This window comes from Dermochelys coriacea, chromosome 14 (assembly GCF_009764565.3).
Source record: "Dermochelys coriacea isolate rDerCor1 chromosome 14, rDerCor1.pri.v4, whole genome shotgun sequence".
Taxonomy (NCBI): domain Eukaryota; kingdom Metazoa; phylum Chordata; order Testudines; family Dermochelyidae; genus Dermochelys; species Dermochelys coriacea.
In genome coordinates, this window is record NC_050081.1 from 16,963,863 (window position 1) to 16,986,203 (window position 22,341).

General features: G+C 49.2%; 1 protein-coding gene across 8 annotated transcripts in view; it reads right to left on the bottom strand.

The window, feature by feature from the left end:
• RHBDF2 (rhomboid 5 homolog 2) overlaps positions 1-22,061 on the bottom strand; it is an 85,883-nt gene extending 63,822 nt beyond the window's left edge. The window contains exon 1 of one of the 8 annotated variants that reach the window (XM_043496412.1): positions 21,909-22,061. The gene's annotated coding sequence lies outside the window, so the exon portion shown is untranslated. Of the gene's footprint in view, positions 1-12,482; positions 12,642-20,155; positions 20,350-21,829; positions 21,854-21,908 lie in introns of those variants that run through there. The other 7 variants (XM_038371550.2, XM_043496409.1, XM_038371549.2 and 4 more) reach the window with 7 other exon arrangements.
• Between the last annotated feature and the right edge of the window lie 280 nt (positions 22,062-22,341).

Genomic DNA, 22,341 nt, shown 5'->3' on the forward strand with positions numbered 1-22,341 from the left:
CAGAAGCGGCTGGCATGTCCCTGCTACCCCCTGGGGAGTGCAGGGCATCTCTGCGCACTGCCCCTGCCCCGAGCGCCCACTCCACAGCTCCCATTAGCCATGAACTGCAGCCAATGGGAGCTGCGGGGACAGAAGCACATGAAGACCTCACCCCTGGGGGGGCTGCTGGGACGTGCCAGCGCGTTCCGGGAGCCACGCAGGGCCAGGGCAAGCAGGGAGCCTGACATAACCCTGCTGTGCCGCTGTCCAGTAGCCACCCGACTGGAGCCCGTACCCCTCCTGCACTCCAACCCCCTGCCCTAGCCCAGTGCCTACTCCTACACCCAAACTCCCTCCCAGAGCCCGTACCCCTGAATGGTTTAGGTAGCAGTGTGGGCCAGGGATTTGTGTGCACTCCACCAGGGGAGGGGTACCACAGCTGCTCCTGGAAGTGAAAAAACAGCAGGGGATGACTGAGGCAAGTTGCTCTGGCTAGAACACTTGCAGAGAGCTACCGCTGGTGGGAAGGCTCATGTATCCTGCCTCAAACTGGATTCTCCAGAGACCAAAACAGAGAAAGGACTTTTGGATAAACAGCCCAAGCCTGAACTGACTCTGGCTCCTGATCTAAAGGCGGATATGAACTTGTAAACACAGGAAAAACCCGGTTGTAGGGTTTGAAGGACTGACCCTTGCCATAGCCCTATGCTGGGGCTAAGGGTGACCTCTGGTAAGCTTTTTAGCATGTGTGTAGGTGATTTTATTGTTTTTCAATGCCTTCTCTGCAATGCTTTTACCTTAAGAATAAACGTGCTTGCTTAGGAACTGGGCGGTAACTTGTAACTGCAGGCAATCCACTGGTCAGAGCCCTGGGAGAGACGCACAGGTGAGGTTACCCTAAGACAGCTGGGCTACGCAGAGTGCCCAAGGGCATGCACACGGCCCCTTGCTGCTGCACCGTGCAACAGCTGCCCAGGTTTTCCCAGAAGGCACAGATACAAACGTGTTTAGTCAGCTTGGAAAGTGCAGAGACACATGCACAGTTCAGCCATGGCTGAGAGGCAGAAAGGGGTGTCCACACAGCGGCCTCCAACCACGTCTGCTGTAACCAGGTCAGAGGAGGGAGTGTCCGACTGGCTGCAAGAACACAGGGCTTTAGGTTTTGCCTGGGAGGCATCCCCGCCCTTCACAGTGGGCACGGGTTCAACGTGAGCCTAGACAGACCAGCATCTCCTGCTGCAGGGCAGTCACCACTCCCCGCAGTAAATGGGCTTTCTATGAAGGTCTAGGACTGATCTGGCTGAACTCCACTTGGCCCATATGATCCAAAGAAACATGAGAGGTAAAGACCCCACTGAGTCTCGCGCACACACCCCCAGCGAGTCATCCTGGAGGCAGGTGGAGAAGAGATCACTCAAGGTGAAAAGTAGAAAGGTCTTTGTGGGATACACAGACCACCCAGGACTCCTTGGGCTTTGATGCTGCCCCTTCCATAGACCCTTATGGAGGGAGAATTTGCAGCTCAAGTCTGGAGACCCTGCTTCACTCACTCCAGATTTCTGTGTAACAAGAAGTGGGAGAGAGAAGGAAGACACGACACACTTCTCTCTATTTGGTCCCTAGCGTTAAGAGCAGCATGCTCATTGGTTCTCCCTTTAAAGGATGCCACCATAAGGCACCCATGGGAGGAGCAGTCTCTTCCCATGTCCAGCTCATTCCTATGAAAAAGGAACATAGGCCAAACCAGTCTAGGAGTTGTTAGGAGCAGGGGGTGACACACTGGTGCTGTACATTACAAATGGAATAAGAGATTGCTTGGATCTGGGCACAGAAATCCCACACACAATGATCAGCTTTACCTTTGGAATGGTCAGGGGTTTTAAAGCATCCCCTACATTCTCCATAAAGGAATCCCAGTTCCTGTTCACACCTAAAACAGCAGCCAAGCCTTCTCCTGACCAGCAGGGACATACACCAGAGTCCCCAAGTGTGAACTGCTCCAGCCCTCCCAGTACCCCCCACAGAAAGCAGTAGCCTCAGCCTTCCCTTTTGTTTAATTCACTCCTTTGCATTGGATGCAGCTCAATTCCCAGCAACACCTGTAATTTCTAGGAATTCAACACCCAAGATCAAAGGGTTAACCAACTGCTGCCAGCTTCTGGGATCTCTCCATTCCAAAGCCTGGGAGCAGACTTTGGCTCAGACCCCAATTCCCAGAACCAGGAGCCTTCTACATGCTCAGCCACTAGAAAAACCCCCTTCCTTGTTGTTGCATGCGACAGAGGTTGGCATACAGCACTTGGATCATATACAATATACATAAGCCCCATGCATTTTTAAAGGGAAATTTCATTAAATTGAACTAGAACAAGCTAGTTTCAGACCCCAATGTCAGGAACCCGAAATATTTATAAAACCCTCATTAACTTGCTCCCAGCAGCACTCAAGAAATCTGGACACAGTGAGCCTCCAAAGAAATGGAGGCAAGTCAGAAAGCACATCAGACATCTGGTTGTTAGTTTGCCGCAGTTACAGTCTGATTCATAAGAGGCAGTTTGCTGCATACATGCCTGCAAGCTTTCATTCCTAGCTTCAGTACTTGCTCATCCAAGCCACACTTCAAGTGCATCCTCTAGCAAGGCTTCCACTTCTAGCCTATGCTTAGAATTCAGGTGCCTCAGTACGAAAAGCTCATCTCAGGAGAGAGAACAGCAATGGTAAGTGTAGCTGTAGCTATGGAAAATTAGCTAGAGCTGCATGCAATGCATTACACAACTTTTAGGCCAATGCTTATGAGTAAGGTCACTCTGACTGTTCCTGCTGACTGGCAAATTACAGGGATAATCCAAAGTAAATCCCCAGCCACTGCTCCTCTACCCAAGAGAGCATTTGATGTGTTGAAATGGAAGGAACCTTAGAAGGAGGCCGGCTTGCCTATTGAAGTGGTCACTGTTCAGCATGGTTGCTGGTGAAGAAAGGTAATGAAAGTAATGGGATGTGACAAATTTGACCATCTATGGGAAAAGCTGATAAAAGTCAGCACTAGAGAGCCAGTGACAGAATTGATCAGTTGTGTATGCCACTGCCCTGGGCCGGGTGGATTCAGGAGTTTGGTAGGGAAGAGTAACCAATTCCACTGCACGACTGAGCTTCCTGAGACAAGAATCCTTTTCAGCACCTTAGAAACAAAGCCAGCTTTTAAAATCACAAAAGCACAGAGCCAATGCAGCCAGTCAACCTGTTATACATGCACATCCAACACCAGCTACAGTCCTTTTGTCCACACACAAAAACTTCAGGCCCGAGTTAGAAGGTGCTTTACGCCCTGGACTAGCAATACAGGCTGAGCCAAGGTTTTCAGTCTGCCTACTTTGCAGTGAGAACAAGCAGGCTTACCAAGCCTGGGGGCTGTTAGTCCTCCAATGCTATCCCAGAATTCCACTGGGTCCAGCCATTGTCTAACCCCTCCAATCTTCCACACTACATTTGAACCCAGGTTTGCCTGCCTCAGTTCCACTGCAGTTACACAGCATTTGAGCAGAGATGTAGTCCAAGAAAACCTCCCATGCTGCCAGTTGGCCAGAAGCAGACACCAGCTTTCCGGTCAAGTGAGATCACTAAGACCAGGAATTTGGGAGGAATGTACGCAAAGTGACCTCTTTGTTTAGTGGACAGGAAAGAAATGGCAAGGCAGAACAGTCAGCTGGGCGCACTGTTGATCACTATGACACTTTGGTTTGCAGACTGAATTCCTTAACGGCATTCTCATTAGACATTCTTACTGCCAAATGCAGTTTGCTTTTGCCTTCAGAACTGCCTGTAGTAATGAGTCACTCCCTTAGGAAGTTAGTGACCTGAGAACAATATTTCATGTCAACGACACAGGCAACAGCTCCATGCTAAGCAAAAGCACCCGGAGAACAAATTCATAGAGCAGCCCAGGTTAACGTACCTCTAAGAGCCACAGGATACCCCACCAGACATCCACCCCAGCACAGGTTAGTACAGCACCATTATGGATGCAGTTACATGAGTGACACAGGTAGTGCTTTGAATTGGGAATGCTCACCAGGACTAGGCTAGCCCAGGCTAACTCTGCAGTGAAGACACAACCAAAAGGAGAACATGGCTGCCCAGAACAGGAGACTGCATCTAAACAGAAAAGCAGCATGGACTAGACTGAGGAGCGATCACAGGGTTGGATGTCAAGGGCTCCCAAGCTCTAATCCATCCTTTCCCAATAGCTCAGTGCATGTGGCTTTGGGCAGTTGTTTCCCCATTTGTAACATGGGGGTAACATGTACCCACCTCCTAGGGTCATTGACAGGCATGAGGCTTGGGAACCTCTTGAAGAGGGAAGGCGGTAGGGAGCCTGAAGTGCTGAACTTCCGTTGGTTTCAGAGTCACGGGCGCTCAGCATCTCTGGAAGCCAGGCCATGGGAGCACTCATGAAGAAGAAAAGGAGTACTTGTGGCACCTTAGAGACTAAAATTTATTAGAGCATAAGCTTTCGTGAGCTACAGCTCACTTCACGAAAGCTTATGCTCTAATAAATTTGTTAGTCTCTAAGGTGCCACAAGTACTCCTTTTCTTTTTGTGAATACAGACTAACACGGCTGCTACTCTGAAACCTCTCATGAAGAAGGAAAGTCTGTTTTTCCCAGTCTGGAGGGAAACAAGAGGAATCTCCAACCAATTCCACTGGAGACAGAAGTGCCCGGAACACCAAAATGCATATTTCTGATTCTATTTCTGAAAAATGGCTCAATCCAGCCATCGAGATGAATAAATTCAAGAGTCCAAGAAAGCGTGTTACATCTAGGGTACTCTATAGGGCAATCACTCTGGCTTCTGACCACCTCCCCATTGTTTGGTCTGGTCTACACATGCAGTTTGTAGTGGTATAACTATTTGGTTAGGGTTGATTTTTTACCTACATGGTTACAGTGGTAAAAGCCCTACTGTGGGCACAGTTATACCAGTAGACATGTGCCTTATACTAGTATAGTTATTCCCCTTCCTGTACAGAAATGAGCTATATGGGCAGAGAGCACCTTGATACCAATAAGACGGTGTTCACGGTAGGGAGTTTTAGTACACACCAGTTCGTAGAAATGGGGAACTGACACAAGAGCATTAGAGCAACTTGCCCAGTGTCACACAGGAAGTGCAGGTCAGAACTAGGACTAGAACTCACATCACCTGAGTCCCAAGTCAGTGCCCTATTCACAAGGACACCCTTTAGTGGGAAAATAAGCCACAAATAAGCTAAAAGGAGCAACATCAGCCTGAAATCCAGGCAGTTTGAAGTATTTCAGGTGTTGGATTAGTCTCGGACTCCCTCCGATAACATGCGACAGCTAGCAACCACATTTTTCTCTTTGTTAACATGTCTCTTCCCCATTAGTGTGAAACACCACACAATTAGCAGGGAATACGGACTGCAAACTAGAAAAGTGTTAGCATTTCACTGCAAACTAGAAAAGTGTTAGCATTTCAAGTGTTACTTGAAATCACAGTATGCAAGAGGTTGAGACAGGTGCATGGCTTCAGTTGGTGTTTTAGAGTTTAATTCAGCCCCTTTCAAGGCTAAGATGATGCTAATGGAACATTGATAAACACACATACATCTGCATCAGGAGCAATGAGTGACCCAGACACCTCATCAGACTCATCTCACCTGAAGCACGGAGCAGTAAAGATGCAGAAAGCAATAAGGCACTGTCAGGGAAGTTATCCAAAGAGAGGGAACACCAGCTCGGTGATTTTTGCAGGCACCCAGAAATGGAGGTACCCAAAGATCAGTGGCCACTTTTGAAACCTTTGGCCTCAGTGACTTGCGCAAGGTCATATACTGGTAGTGAGTCACTGGCAGAACCAGCTCTTATGACACTTAGTCCAGTGGTTAGAGTGGGGACAACAATACTTCTTATAGCTAAGGCTCCTATTTTGTCAGGGATATTTTTACTAAAAATTAGAGACAGGTCCCAGGCTTCTGTGAATTTTTGTTTATTATCTGGGACCTGTCTGTGATTTTTTACTAAAAATATCCCTGACAAAATGAGGACGAGGAAGGTCCAGCACCAACAGCAACTGGGGGCTCTGTAGTCCCCCCCATTGCCTATGGGGAGTGGTAGCTTCTGGATCCTCTTGCTGCCTGTGACGGGTGGAGCTGTGGGGACCCTCAGTTCCTGGGAGCTGCTAGGGGCCCACTGCCAGCAGCACCTGAGAGCTATGTAGCCAGCCAATCGACAGCTCCAGCCCCAGGCAGAAAATGTCACAAGTCTTTGGAAGTCATGGGTTCTGACACATAATTGTAGCCTTACTTATAGCTCCCATGTGAGCAGCCCCCAGTGCCTGTACCAGGCCCCACTGAATTCTGTTCAGGCACTGGGATGGATCTCATTGCAGGATTAGGGCCTATATTAGCAAGTCTGCTGTAGAGAGCTTTGCAAATGTGCTGCTAATAAAAAGGAAACCCTACTGCTTTTCATCAGTCGATCTCAAAGTGCTTTACCAAAGAGGTCAGCATCATTATTACCCTTTTACAGATGGGAACATGGAAGCACAGGGAAAGGAAGTCACCCAGCAGGTTAGTGGCCAAGGTGGGAACAGAACTCAGGTCTCCAAGTCCCAAACCTGCACTCTCTCCACTAGGCCAGTCGTGGTGATAAGAGCCTTGCTATAGGAGTCTACTATTAAAGCTTTAAGCTGTCGGGCCAGACTTCTGGCTTTAGTGCCTTTGTAAAAACCAAAAGGTTTGCACATTATTGGGGTGAGAACTGCTAATTAGGGCATGCTGCAGAACCTCACTGCCAGCTCAAGGTCCTTCCTCCAAACCTGGGTGTCAAGCCACGCTGTTAAGAAACACGTCAACATCAAGCACTTATCCTGTTATAAACAGCGGGGGGGGGGGGGGGGTGGAACAATCTTCAATGGCGTCCTTTTAAAACATGACAAAAATCCACTGAGTGGGCAGAAACCACCTTTGCTATGATCAAGTCAAGTTTCTACATCCCCTGCTTACAGAGCTTTTAGGAATGACTGTAACCCACCGCATCAGTACAAACAAAACATTGAGCTCCATCCTCCGGACTGATGCATAAGCTATGAGATCAGAGAGGTCACCTCAGGGCTTTTCCAAGCCATGAGGCAGCATGTGCAATGTGAATGTGCAAGGAAGTTTTCAGATCCACCTATTGTGCTTGCGAGAGAATCGCCCACTCTGGAAAGTTACACACACACACACACACACACACACACACACACACACACACAATTACAGACACTTCGGCTGGGAACTCTGTGGGTGTGCTGCTTTGGGCTGTGAACGGTACTGCTTAGTACAAGTACACCTGGCAGAGACTGCTCCTGTTGATACAATCACAGCACAAGCCTGGAGTTGATCAGCCTCCTTCCAGACAGCTTACCCATGCTAAGGCAGGGATCACTCAGTCAGCATGTAGATGTGCGCAGTGTTGCACTTGACTGGCATTTGACTATCCTGCTTTTAGGGAAGCTCAGTTTACACACAGACATCTCTAGCCACCCAGCTTCTTGTCCCTAAGCTGATGAACTGCCAGCAAGTGATTTTTTTTTAAGCTTCCCAGGAAGGGAGGCAGACAAGCTAGCACAGTGGCTTCCAGCTCTCAGAGAGGCTGCCAAACCAGTTAGTAAGTGAAATTACTAAACATTGACGAGACAGAGTTCAATTACGCCTCAAGATTTGCTGTGGTCCCTGTACCAGGAAGAAGTCAAGTCTGTATAATTTTAAAGGCAGGAGGAGCCAGTTCTGCAGTTCCAAAGTGATGCTTTAACTTCAGGCAGAAAGGCATCTTCCTTCTGGAGCCTTCCAAAATGTCCCCAAATTGCTGCTTTGAAAAACTGAAGACTTAACAGCTGTAAAATCGTTGTCCCAGTAGCCAAGCCCTCTTCTCCCAAACAAGCATCACTCTGACAAGAAAAAAAACAATCACTTCCTCCACACTGTGACTCATCACACTGCAGATTAAAACTGAGCTCTCTGATTTGTTGCGTCACCTTGTATATTTTTCCAATTAATTTGAAATATTTTAGGGCCAACATCTTTGAAATTCCATGCCATGAGTTAAGTGTGCATCATTCCCCATTTGTGCCTTTGAAAATTTCCCTCTACATAACTGTCTGGATTTTCTGACTGCACAGAGCACCCCACTTGCTGTTTGAAAGTCCTGGCCTACGCCTGTACTTTGTCATTTAAGCCAAAAGGGTCATCAGCAGTACAGGAGGGACCATAACAATGTTCCATGCAAACTGCCCTGATCTAGCTGTCGTATAGCACTTTTCATCCATATTGCTCAACGCACTTTAGAAAAGGAGGTCAGTATAAAGTATCACCATTTGACAGATGGGGAAACTGAGGCAAGGAGCTGGGCAGTGATTTGCTCAGAGTCACCCAAGCAGGCCAAGGGCAGAGTCAGGAATTGAACCCAGGTCTCTCAAGTCCCTGTCCTGCACCCTACCTGCTACTCCAGTGCAGGCATCCATGGGGCTCTGCACTAATGTAGGGGGGTTTCCTGTGTGGCTCAGTTGGGGCCAGTGTATATAGCACACGTAATAATTGGCTGGTTGCATGACAGCTTCACACCAGGCCCCTCAGCTGGAGAATAAGCAACGTGCTAAGCCAATTTCTCATCATGCCTTTTCTAACAATTCTCCCTCCCGTTCAGATAAAGGTGGAACATGCCTGAAAGCCACTTTAAGGGCATCAGGAAGGATGAGGGGTTCTTGACCTGTACTATGGGTACCCATCACTCCCCTATCAAACATATACATACAGTAAAGCTTTAAAAAGTCAGAATTAAGCAGCACTGGCCCATGGATACCACTGGCAGGCAACAGGCAAGCTTCTTGTGTGCAGCTGGCCAACAGGAGAGCATCCCTAGTGACAACAGCACTTTAGCGAGTGCTTAAATCATTGGGGTCTCAAGCATGTGTTTCCTGACCTGGCGCCCAGTCCCTGACCTGGCGCCCAGTCCCTGACCTGCCTAATCTCATCCCCTATCTTGTCATCACCCGCTCAGTACTATCGGGACAGTAAAAATCACCACAAGATAGGTAACAGATAGCCACTAGGAACAGAGACAGGAGACCAATGAACATATTACCACTTCTCACCTGAGCCACTTGAACACAAAGGCTTCAGGGGGAAAGGCTCGGACTTTTATGGGAGACAGTTTGGTTAAAAGCCATCACCTAAAACAAAAGTGCTCATCGTGCCACTAACAGGATCATTGACATTAAAGACTTAAATATGTAATTGACTTCTCGTGGCTTATTCTATCTGCCAATGAAAACAGTCTCATGGTGCGACTCCGATATATTAGCACAATGCTGCAACATTTGGGTGGCAAACACCCCAGGGAAACATTTACAGCCCAGCAAGAGAACGTGGGTGGAATATTTAGCTGCGCCAAGCTCACATGCAGCTTGGGGGAAAGGAAGGGGCTAGAACAAGGCGTCAACTCCTTGCGTGTAGACACAGTCAACACTCAGTGGAGAACACGAGGCAGTGGAGCTCAGGACAGAGCTGGGTTGGAGTAGCTTACACATTATGCCTGCTTCCAGCCTAGCGCTAGCGCAATTTTACAGGGAGATTTGACGTACATCAGCTCATGCACAGAAAGGGTGTTCACTGGTTCTTCAAAGAAGCCAGCTTTACATTGTGTTGCTCTGTATCCTATTCTTTTAGCAGGTATTGGCACAAGCAGGCTACTGCATCCAGCCAGAAGGCAGACGTGAAGAGAAGCAGCATGTTTAATTCTGTATGGACACTTGCTATCTGCCTGCATGCTGGCAAGGTGCCATTCCTCTCCTCTCCACAAGGATCATTTTAGTGAGCAGCACGGTTTCCCAGAGCATTAGTGCAGCCAAGATAAACTTCTCTGCTCGAGCCATCTGTGCACTATGAAGAGAGCCCTTTGACAGCCTCAGGGGAGAGCTGCTTGTCAAGCTTGTCCTAGTGTTTCCATCTGAACTGCATTCCGCTCAGTCCCTCACTGAGGGTTTAAAGAAAACCTCTCCACAACATCCCTTTGCAATGGGGAAAAGTTTCGTAAAGACAAGAAGCAATATAAAAACTATAATCCAGGCTTCCCACCGAGGCATTCATCCACCCCAACATGCTGCCCAGGGGAGCGAATGCTGCATTCACAGATGCTGCCAGTTTGCAACTTCAGAGCCTGAGCCATTCCAAAAAGCCAGAACTGGGAACATACAGAATAAGCCAGGTCTGTGCTTCAGATTCCAACTGTTCTATGGGCCAGATGAACCCCATGGGAAGAGCACCCCCATCCTGTGCAGGGCCCTCTGAATTCTCTTGAGAGAGGATCCTTCTCAGAGGTTGGGCCACAATTAGGAGGGACCCATGGAGGCAGACAACCATCGGCCCAGCACCTGGGCTTCCTGCTCCACACTGCCAGGGACTTTTCCAGCAGCAAGTGTCCCTGGAACCTCTCTTAGAAGTGGGTTTGATAGCATAGAAGGGGGCTTTTCCAACCTTCCTGTGGATTGCCCACAGAGCAGTATATGTGTGCACCCCTATGGCAGAAGGAGAATACACATCCATCCCACCCTGCCCCCACAGCACCTACTCAACAGCCGCCGGAGGGCGCTTTGTATAGACTGGGGAAAGCAGAAGGGCAGAGAGACTACTGGTCTCCTCTACATGGGCTGAAGCCCTCTGGGCACACAGACTCTTGTTACAGGACATGTCTCCCTAGGGTCAGACTATCATCCAGCAGTGCCCAGGGTTAGATGGGTCTGTCTGGAATCAAAACCTCTGCTCTAAGTACCCTGTGCATTGCGTTGGGTTCCAGTCTTCGGAGCTGAGACCTCTCTCCATAAAACGATGCAGGCTCCTCTATGGCTATCGTTGTTTAGCGAGGTAACACTATGCTTTACAAACACTCACTGAGCCAGGCCCCAACCCCAAGGAGCCCACAGTTTAAATCTGTCAAGTGCCACACACAGGTGCACTGTTTGCTGTCCTCATAAGGCAACAGACAGTGGAATATCCTCCCATCACCCCCATCCTGCCCCTAAACCAAACAAGCTACAAAGAATAGAGTTCTACAATTGTTTTCCAATGGATTCACTCAAAGGAGATTGCTCTACACCCTCACCTGTGGATTAAAGAGACTAAGGAACATACAAGCTGAACAGAACAGCAGCCTGCTGAAGTCAAGAAAAAGGAGAGTACAGAAATGCATCAAGGTTTTGCTGAGATACCAGGCACGGATCCAGCAGCAAACGTTATGATAAAATGTACTATATAAGCACAAAGTATCTGAAGATCTGAGAGTGCTTTATGGAGAGTAAGCCTCACAACGCACCTGCCAGTTGGCTTAAAAAAAACCAAACAGCCTCACTTTGCACCAGGAGAGGCCAAGGCCTTGTCTGCACTGGGGATATTTTTTTTTGGGGGGAGGGGGGGGAAGATGGTGTATTGGTGCAAACCTCTAGTGTAGAAGCACTGTACCATCTTAAGAGCAGAGGTGAGCCTCACCACAACTCACTTTTTACACCCGTACAGCGCATTCATACCAAGAGTGTGACAAACACTCCTATATTAAGTATCAAGCAGGCCTGATATAGAGAGGTTAAAGCTCAGAACCTGAGGTTCTAATTCCCAATTACTTCAGTGGAGGATATCTCTGAGTATCTGAGCCTAACGGTCTTGCCCAAGGCCACATGGGGGGGGGGGGGGGGAGAGAGAGAGAGAGACAGACAGAAATAGAATCAGGAGTCCTGGCTGGCAGTGTCTTGGTCCAACCCCTAGACAAAGCTTCCTTATCATATCACCAAAAAACAGCTTGCACAGGGATTAAGTCAGACATCCTTTTTCTCAGCCTCAGGTGCAGATCTTGCTGGTAATTCTCCAGGGAAATAGTGAGCTAGCTCTTTCCTCCCCTTCCCTGTATATATTTTGAAATGAATGACTAAATGAGAAATTAAGTCAGAGGACAGCAAACCAGGTGTCAGCGTGCTATTTAGAGAAAGGAAAAGGGTATTTTTTTAAAAGGACACCTTCTGCACTCACTAGAATGATGGAGGATAGCAAATTGTTACCCAAAGCACCATAATGCTCCCAAAACAGTGAACAGAAAGCTAGCAAGTCCCCCTAGAGCCCTGGATTCTTATTTACAAGAATAATTGGTCCAATACCTCTTAGAAAGGCACAGATTTAGTGTCATATGAAGTGAACACTACACTGACCTGACAGGGAAGTAGGGGCTTGTTCTTTATGAGCTGAAAAGCTTTTTAATTAAGTAAAAAAGTGTTTTCTGATCCCTAGACAACAGTGCACAGAGTTATTACATTAATAATTGCTCCTTTTTCACATACCAGGCCTCCAGTTGAAGTCCTCTGTTTTCCCATTAACTGCACCTCTAGCATGGCTTTAGGTGTTTGCAACATCCTCAGTTGTTGCATAGAAAGCAAAGCCATTAAAAAAACCCTCCTACCTGAACAATCTTGGATTCCTGGCAGTCACAAATGGACTGAGTTTAGGTGAACTCAGTCTAGTCCCTGGTCAAAGTTTATTCACACCATTCACCAGCAGAAAAACTTGCTTAGAAGAAGCCAATGACTGGAACAGCAGGTAATTGTATGTCAAAGTGAGAGAAAACTAGGAAAACATACACATTGTGAGAGGCTGACTTCTGCAGAGCAGCACTTGTGTCTGTATTATCAATCTTGTTTTTCTGACAGGAAATTTACAGTGTCTGAGTAGCTGGTTATTAGTAGCGGGAGGTTTTAAATAAGATCATACTAACCCAATTACTTGCTTCCAAAGCAATTTTTTTTTAAATCATAGCAAGAGGCAGCCTTAACAAAAATGAAACATTTCATGTTGTGGAATTCAGAGTCTAGATTAGAGACTAATTCTTTTCCTCTTCTCGCCATATACAGAGCCCCAGGTCGGTAACTACAGAGTCTTGCATTAAGGCACAAAGTTAGTCCAAATCTATAGATGACTCTAATGGTTAATACAGAAACTATCAAGGTTGCATTCCTGTTCATGCTTGCTAATAGCCATTGATGGACTCACCCTCCATGAATTATCTAATTCTTTTTTGAACCCACTTATAGTTTTGGCCTCCACAACATCCCCTGGCAACAAGTTCTACAGGCTGACCGAGTTGTGTGAAAAAGTACTGTGTGTTTATTTTAAACCTGCTGCCTATTAATTTAATGGGGTGACCTCTAGTTGTTGTGTTATACGAAGGGGTAAACAACATTTCTTTATTTACTTTCTCCAAGCCACTCATGATTGTATTGACCTCTATTGTATCCCCACATAGTAGTCTCTTTTCCAAGCTGAAAAGTCCCTATGTTTGCAATTACTCCTCATATAGAAACTGTTCTATCTCTTTTCCATCTCCAGTATATTTTTTTTATATGCGGGTGATCAGAACCGCACACAGTATTCACAGTGGATTTATATTACAGCATTATGATGTTTTCTGTCTTCTCTCTTTCCTAATGGTTCTAACATTGTTTGCTTTTTTGATTGTCACTGCCCATTGACAGGTTTCAGAGTAGCAGCCGTGTTAGTCTGTATTCGCAAAAAGAAAAGGACTTGTGGCACCTTAGAGACTAACAAATTTATTTGGGCATAAGCTTTCGTGAGCTACAGCCGATGAAGCGAGCTGTAGCTCACGAAAGCTTCTGCTCAAATAAATTTGTTAGTCTCTAAGGTGCCACAAGTACTGCCCATTGAGTGGATGTCTTCAGAGAACTATCCACAATGATTCAAAGATCTCTTTTTTTGAGTGGCAATAGCTAATTTAGAGCCCATTATTTTGTACACAGAGTTGGGATTATGTTTTCCAATGTGCATTACTTTGCATTCATCAATATTGAATTTCATCTGTCACTTTGTTGCCCGGTCACCCAGTTTTGTGAGATCCCTTTGCAGTCTGCTTTGGACTTAACCATTGTGTGTCACTGGCAAACTTTGCCACCTCCCTACTTATCCCTTTTTCCTCCCACAATTTTCACATTGCAATACCCTGCTGACCCACAAGTCAGAGCTGAGGGGCTGCACAGCATGCAGAATAGCCTTGCTAACCAGATCTCCTAGGTATAGATTTAGGCCCAGCCACGTTAGTTAGAGCCTTTTCAATTTAAGAGCTGGTGCAGTGAAAGCATAAACTGATATATATTGTTCCTTTGCACAGTCACTCTGTGGAGCGTCCCAGTGCAATTTTTTGTTACTCAGAAAATGCAGCACCATATAGTCTTCAAAAGGTGTGTGTGAGGGTGCATGTGGGGGTCAGACAGGGTAGGGCTTGTCTCTAGCATGGATTTTTCAGAAATATAGCTATGCTAGCGCAAACTCCCAGTATTCATGGGTGCAATTTACCCTGGTGTAAGTCACACCAGAGCCACGCAGCACATCTATGCTAAGGGTTGGCACTGCTATGTCAGTACAAATGTCCTTGTCTACTGGAACACAGAGACCCCATCATGCTAACACTGATCCTTTAGCCACCCGAATTGTAGGGAATATTTCGGGAACGGCCAGGGAGAAGCCACCCGCTGAGCTGAGAAAGCACAAGCACAGATATACTAATGTTCCACTGTCGCTGATAGAAGATTAATTGGCAACAGCAATACAGCGTGTGCAGTGAAGGATCAGCAACAAGAAGCTTACCCAAGGGTAAAAGTAGTGTGTATTCGACAAGGGCACGAACTTGCCCATTCTGGAAAGAAACTTCATGAGAGTCAGACAAGCAGCCAACAGAGACAATTAACCCCCCCCACCGCATAGTGCATCATCAGAGACTGGGAAGCTACACCAACTTCCTGTAGAGCCGCAAAGAGAGCAGGGAGCAACTGGGGGAAGAGGTGAATGGGGCCCTGCATGCATTGCTTCACACAGGACTTTAGTGCTTAGAGGAAGCCTAGACTTCACGGACGTACAAAAGGCTCTGAGAGGGCAAAGCACTGCAGTTATCCTGTTGCCTACCCATTAGGGAAGAATGGGTTAGTGCTCATGCAACCATGCCCTTTGCCTCCCAGACTAGAAGGGAATTAAAGGGACAGTCCAAATGGATGGGGAGATTCCTTCTGTGTCCATGGGTTCTGCAAGCCTAGACCAGCAGCATGTGCTCATGAGCTCACTTTGGAAATCCCCATGAGAAGTGACCATTACAACACAAAGGCATGTAGGAAGATGTGGGCGGCTAAAGGTCAACCTTCCAAGTTTATTGTAACTGGGAGGGGAGGAGGGGAATGGGGAGAATGACAAAATTCACATTGAGGAAGAGACCAGCCAGCCTCTTTCCTTCCCCTGTGGCTGCATTTAAGTGACAGTTACATTATTTGTTTTAGTTTTTCCCCAAGATGAGCAAAGGGATTTGCTCCCAACAGGCTTCAGAATTACGAGCCCATGTGAAAGCTTGAAAAGCCCAAACAGAAAAAAGTTTTAAGCCATTAGCTCCCACTGTAATTTAGTAGAAAGGGAAAGGAAATATGTCTGCAGAGATATTTTACCAAGTGAAGTTCGTGCAGCCAAACAATGCTAGTTTTCTAGCTAAGCAGGTCAGCACCGGTAAAAATCCAGGACCAGAAGAGTCTGTTCAAAAATCTAGGACCAGAAGAGTCTGTTCAAAAAATCCAAATAAACCAGTAACATTTCTTAAGTCTGGCACCAGTATTGCTAAGAAAAGGAAGAGTGCTGGATAAAATAGGTTCTCTCACCAATTTCTTCCCTTTAAATGGGAACTGCATTCACGGCATCATGTGTTTCTCTAACCAGTTTTCCAGATCCTTCCCCAATTGTCACTGATGATTCAATTGCTTTGCACGACCCATGGAAGTGCTAACTGTTTGTGTCTTTTTGTTACACAATAGCATTCATGTAAAACCCAGCCTTACAGAAAAGCTGCACCCAGTTTACTCAATGCAGCATTGAGAAGGCTGAGAGGGAGTGGGAAGAGAAGCAGGCAGCATATACAAATGTCAAAAATAGCTTTCAATTAAAACTAAGTCTGCAGCTGGGGAAGCTGTTTTGCTGAAGTGTGACACTACCAATAAAGAAAACCCATTTAAGCATCTGTACCACTTTGTACCTAATTTGAATATTGGTGAAGCATCAGAAGGGTGCTATTGTCTAACACAGTGGTTCTCAAACTTCTCCCCTCCCCCCCCACAGACCACTTGAAAATTGCTGAGGGTCCACTTAATGATCTTTCCAAATGTTGTTTGTACCATTAGCTAACTATTGTAAAGTGTTTTGGATAAAAGCGCTATATAAAAAAACCTTAAACTTTTTTTGTTCTACAAATAAAAGCACACAACTTATTTTAATATCAGTAGTCTTATCTTTCTAATGTGATGGATGTGCCCTCTCCCCTGCTGCGGCAGCCCCCGAACTGGGGCTGGGAAGGAGGAGGGTCTCTCCCCCACCACGGCAGCCCCTGAACTGGGGCTGGGAAAAGTTGCCTATTTCTGGCCACTGCAGCCCTGTGCATCCCAAATTCCCCCCACCCCCTCTTCTCACCCCACTGCCCCCTCCCCTACCCACTATCCCACCCCCCGGGCCCCCACCTCACCTTACATGTGCATCTTCTCCAGGGTCCAGGCACCTAATTAGTGGAGCCACATCTGCGCGGCTCCACTAATTAGGTGGATGGCCCTTCATTCTCTCATGTTCGGCCGCCCGGCACACACCTTAGAGGGAACTAGCCGCGGACCACCTGACTGGAGCTTGTGGACCACTGGTAGTCCAAGGATCACAGTTTGAGAACCTCTGATCTAACAACCCTTGCCAAGAAAAATTTTTTATACCCAGCGATATACTAGAGACAAGCTAGATTAAACTCTCTTATTAGGCACTCATTGTGCTAGCACAAACCACCACCACCAGCATCCCTCCCTATGGGGGTGGGGAGGAAAAAAAAAAGTTGCCAATTTAGCTCAAAATTTTTCAAAACAAACTTGTGCACATGGCCCAGAGTGCTCCTTCCCATGTGAGCTGGTAAGAAATAGGGAGATTAAAAAGGTGCCTTGACATTTTAAAAGATGTGGGACCCTGCCCACCATTGCCCCTGCACTATGCATAGCCATTTACACCAGTTTGAGGTGGATGTGAAAACACTGCCATTTCTAGGCTCGGTCTACACTTAATAGTTAGATCAACATAGCTTGGCCAGTTAGGGATGAGAAAAAAAAAATCACATCCCCTATCAACATAGCTATGGTGACCTGACCCCCAGCGTAGATGCAGCTAGCTTGACTGAAAAAGTGCTTCTGTTGAGGTAGCTAACTCCTTTCAGGGAGTTGGCGTTCCTACACTTGTGGCACCTTAGAGACTAAGGAATTTAATAGGGCATAAGCTTTCATGGGCTAAGACCCACTTAATCAGAGATGCATGGAGTGGAAAATACAGTAGGAAGATATATATACATAGTACATGAAAAGACACGAATTGCCTTACCCATTCCAATGAGAATTCGATAATAGCCCACTTTAACAGGAGGAAAAAAATCACATTTGTAGTGGTAATCAGGGTGGCCCATTTCAAACAGTTGATAAGAAGGTGTGTGGCGGGGGGGAGAATTAGAGATGAGTATCAGAGAAAATAGCTCTCTTCACACTAGAGTGACCAGATATCCCGACTCTATAGAGACGGTCGGGATTTTTGGGTCTTTTTCTTATATAGGCTCATATTACCCCCACCCCGATTTTTCACACTTGCTGTCTGGTCACCCTACTCCACGCCCAGAGTTACACAGCAACTACTGTACTGTGCGCCTTTAAACCTTATCATATTATGTAACACCTTAAGACACCAATAAGAGCTGTTTCACCAAAAGATCACACTTCATAGCCTCATTTGAGAGCCTGGTGGGGGAAAAGGGTGTGAAGAGGAACGGCATCACTATGAAAAGAATAAAGCGGCCTATTCCAAAAGGTGGTTTCAGTAGGGCTAAGAGGCGGAGGGGGAAAAGCCAGCCCCAGGGGCAGGGATGCACTGGGAAGTTGAAACTAGAGACGGTTCTGATCTAGAAAAGGGATGGGGACGACGCCCATGCGGCAAGGTACAGCCCATGAACAAACGTGACAGAGAGCTCACTAGCCCCAGGCACTACAGTGACCACACAGCCACCCTCCCAGGCGGGGCAGAGGCGAGGCAGACTAGCCCTTTCTCAGAGTAGCAGCCCTGTTAGTCTGTATTCGCAAAAAGAAAAGGCGTACTTGTGGCGCCTTAGAGACTAACACATTTATTAGAGCATAAGCTTTCGTGAGCTACAGCTCACTTCATCGGATGCATTTGGTGGAAAAAACAGAGCTCTGTTTGCATCCGATGAAGTGAGCTGTAGCTCACGAAAGCTTGTGCTCTAATAAATGTGTTAGTCTCTAAGGGGCCACAAGTCCTCCTTTTCTTTTAGCCCTTTCTCGGAGCAGTAGGGGGCGGGGTGTCTGGGGCAGAGCCTTTCCACTGGCCCTGGATTAACGCTGGCACCCGGGGAGCTGCGGCCCCAGAGCCCCCGCGCAGCCAGCCAGCGCGCGGCCGCGGGAGCAGGGGGCGAGGAGGAAGGCGCAGCCCAGCAGGGTCCGGAGCGAGCGGCCCCGGGAAGGGAAGCGCCGGGCTGGGGCCGTTCCAACAAGGAAGGAAGCAGCGCGCCTGGGCTCAGCTGCAAAGTAGCTACAGACACAACGTGCAGCGAGCCGGGACTCTGCCCGCTCCCCGCTCCCTCCAGCGGCAGCCGCCCCCGGAAACCCCTTCCTCCGCCTGCCCCACCGCTCCCCCTGGCAACCCCCGCCTCTCCCTAGTGCCTTGCAACCCCCTCCCCCCTCAGCTGCCCCCTGCATTCGCCGCCTCTCCCTGCTCCCTTGAACGCCCCCTTCCCCCCTTGTTCCGCCTCGCACTTCCCTCCCGCCCCACCGCTCCCCCCTGCAGCCCCCCCACCTCCCCCTGGCGACCCCCTCAACGGCCCCCTGCATTCACCGCCTCTCCCTGCCCTGCCCCCCCTTCCTCTCCCGGCCCCCTTACAAGCCCCTCCCCCCTCAGCTGCCCCCTGCATTCGCCGCCTCTCCCTGCTCCCTTGAACGCCCCCTTCCCCCCCTTGTTCCGCCTCGCACTTCCCTCCCGCCCCACCGCTCCCCCCTGCAGCCCCCCCACCTCCCCCTGGCGACCCCCTCAACGGCCCCCTGCATTCACCGCCTCTCCCTGCCCTGCCCCCCTTCCTCTCCCGGCCCCCTTACAAGCCCCTCCCCCTCAGCTGCCCCCTGCATTCGCCGCCTCTCCCTGCTCCCTTGAACGCCCCCTTCCCCCCTTGTTCCGCCTCGCACTTCCCTCCCGCCCCCCCGCTCCCCCCTGCAGCCCCCCCACCTCCCCCTGGCGACCCCCTCAACGGCCCCCTGCATTCACCGCCTCTCCCTGCCCTGCCCCCCCTTCCTCTCCCGGCCCCCTTACAAGCCCCTCCCCCCTCAGCTGCCCCCTGCATTCGCCGCCTCTCCCTGCTCCCTTGAACGCCCCCTTCCCCCCCTTGTTCCGCCTCGCACTTCCCTCCCGCCCCACCGCTCCCCCCTGCAGCCCCCCCACCTCCCCCTGGCGACCCCCTCAACGGCCCCCTGCATTCACCGCCTCTCCCTGCCCTGCCCCCCCTTCCTCTCCCGGCCCCCTTACAAGCCCCTCCCCCCTCAGCTGCCCCCTGCATTCGCCGCCTCTCCCTGCTCCCTTGAACGCCCCCTTCCCCCCTTGTTCCGCCTCGCACTTCCCTCCCGCCCCCCCGCTCCCCCCTGCAGCCCCCCCACCTCCCCCTGGCGACCCCCTCAACGGCCCCCTGCATTCACCGCCTCTCCCTGCCCTGCCCCCCCTTCCTCTCCCGGCCCCCTTACAAGCCCCTCCCCCCTCAGCTGCCCCCTGCATTCGCCGCCTCTCCCTGCTCCCTTGAACGCCCCCTTCCCCCCTTGTTCCGCCTCGCACTTCCCTCCCGCCCCACCGCTCCCCCCTGCAACCCTCCCACCTCCCCCTCCCCCCTGGCGACCCCCTTAGCTGCCCCCTGCATTCGCCGCCTCTCCCTGCCCCCCCCCCCGAACTCCCACTCCTGCCGCGCCGCTCCCCCGCCTGCCCCCATGCAATTCCCCCGCGACCCCTCCTCGGCAGCGGAACCCAACTCACCGCCCTGCCCCGCACAGGATCCGTCCTGTCCCTCGGGCCGGCTAAGGCAGAACCTGGGCGGAACTCGCCACCCTCCCTTCCTCTACCTGGGGAAGTGGGCGGGGCTAATAGGAACGGGGCGGGGCTGCGCTGGGAGGAGGGGAGAGGCGTGGCCAGGCTAATTGGGGCGGGCGGGACAGTGGTTGTGAAGGGGCGGCAGGTGAGAGGCACGTGGGGTGGAGGACGTCTCGACCCCTCCCCCTCCCGACAGACCCACCCCCAGTCCCAAGGCACGTCCCCTCCGCCCGGTCCCGGGCAGCGCTTCCCCGGCCTGTGGCCGGCCGGTGCACGGGGCATAGAAAACGCTGTGGGAATTGCCATCTCTCCCCGGGGGGCGTTTCTCCCTCTGGGGCGGGCTCTGCCCCCAGCCATCCGTGGGAGTTCGGTGCCGCAACAGGCTCTGGGGCTTCACCTCTCCCTGCCTCCGTTTGCCCATCTAGGGAATGGGAGGAGGCCGGCATAGTGGTAATTACAAGCAAGGGGGTGACGTTACGAAATGGGAATTTTAGAGTGAATAGCTGGAAAAGCTTCCTGATCGGGAGAGTTACATCTGGAAGAGGGATCGCCGAGGCTCCTTCGGGAAGTGCTGGAGCCCGGGGGCTGTGGTACTGAAAGTGGGAACTGGACTAGGTTAGTAAATGCACAGGAATAATCCTGCACTGAGAGAAGGAGCTTATCAATAATTTGTTTCTGTCTGTGAAAGGGGATGATAATCCTTATGCTCTATCTCGCCAAAGCACAATTAGGCTTCATTAGCTAATGTTTGTACAGGGCTTTGGAAATACAGAGTGGGCCGTGTTATTTGTAAGGACGAAAGGCAGAGGAAATCATGAATACACGCGCCCTCTGTTGCATCCGATGAAGTGAGCTGTGGCTCAGGAAAGCTGATGCTCAAATAAATTTGTTAGTCTCTAAGGTGCCACAAGTCCGCCTTTTCTTTTTTACGCCCGCTGTAGTATCTATCCATGGCTCTAAGAAGTCAGGTTGCAGAGTAGCAGCCGTGTTAGTCTGTATTCGCAAAAAGAAAAGGAGGACTTGTGGCACCTTAGAGACTAATTTCAGAGTAGAAGTGAGCTGTAGCTCACGAAAGCTTATGCTCTAATAAATTTGTTCGTCTCTAAGGTGCCACAAGTCCTCCTTTTCTTCTTAGAGACTAACAAATTTATTAGAGCATAAGCTTTCGTGAGTGAGCTGTAGCTCACGAAAGCTTATGCTCAAATAAATGTTAGTCTCTAAGGTGCCACACGTACTCCCTTTCGTCTTTCTAAGAAGTCAGTAACGCTCCAGACCCATTTCAGAGTAGCAGCCCTGTTAGTCTGTATTCGCAAAAAGAAAAGGAGTACTTGTGGCACCTTAGAGACTAACAAATTTATTAGAGCATAAGCTTTCGTGAGCTACAGCTCACTTCATCGGATGCATTTGGTGGAAAAAACAGAGCTCTGTTTGCATCCGATGAAGTGAGCTGTAGCTCACGAAAGCTTATGCTCTAATAAATTTGTTAGTCTCTAAGGTGCCACAAGTACTGCTTTTCTTTTTTCTCCAGATCCAGGAAATACATTTTTCTTATCTTGCCTCTGTGTTTTTTTGGTTTGCATTAGCATTCACCAAATACATTATGATGTGCTATTTACTCACCTTGCACCGGTGTCCTGAGGATGACTTGGTTAATGTTAGAACTGAGCCAATAAAAGAACTAAGTATTATTTTAGGTTACCTCTGTCTGCATCTTCAAGACCTTTATGTGGCTTCCACTCTCTCTTAGGGACGTCCCATGTAACTGCTTGATGGGGAAAGGAGACCTGTAGACTTTTGCCTCTCCATAGCACAGAGTGTAGTGTTGATGCTCTGCGCTGGGGAAACTGGAAGTGAATAGCAAGGACAGGGTAGGGTGGGGTTTATTGGAACAGCTGCTCATGTCCAGGCATGTTCAGTGGCAGCCAATGCAGAGCCACATCAAGTATCATCATACAACGGCTTGATTGCATTCAGGGCTTTGTTCCTTTGTAAGGTGACGCTTCTTCCAAAGTCAGCCTCAGATACCGAGACAAGTTTACTCTGGGAGCTCGATTATAGAGCAATTAGTGTTTGCTCTTGCAAAAATGGCTTAAAGAAGAGGATCAATTGAAGAGTAGGAAATACTCTGTGTA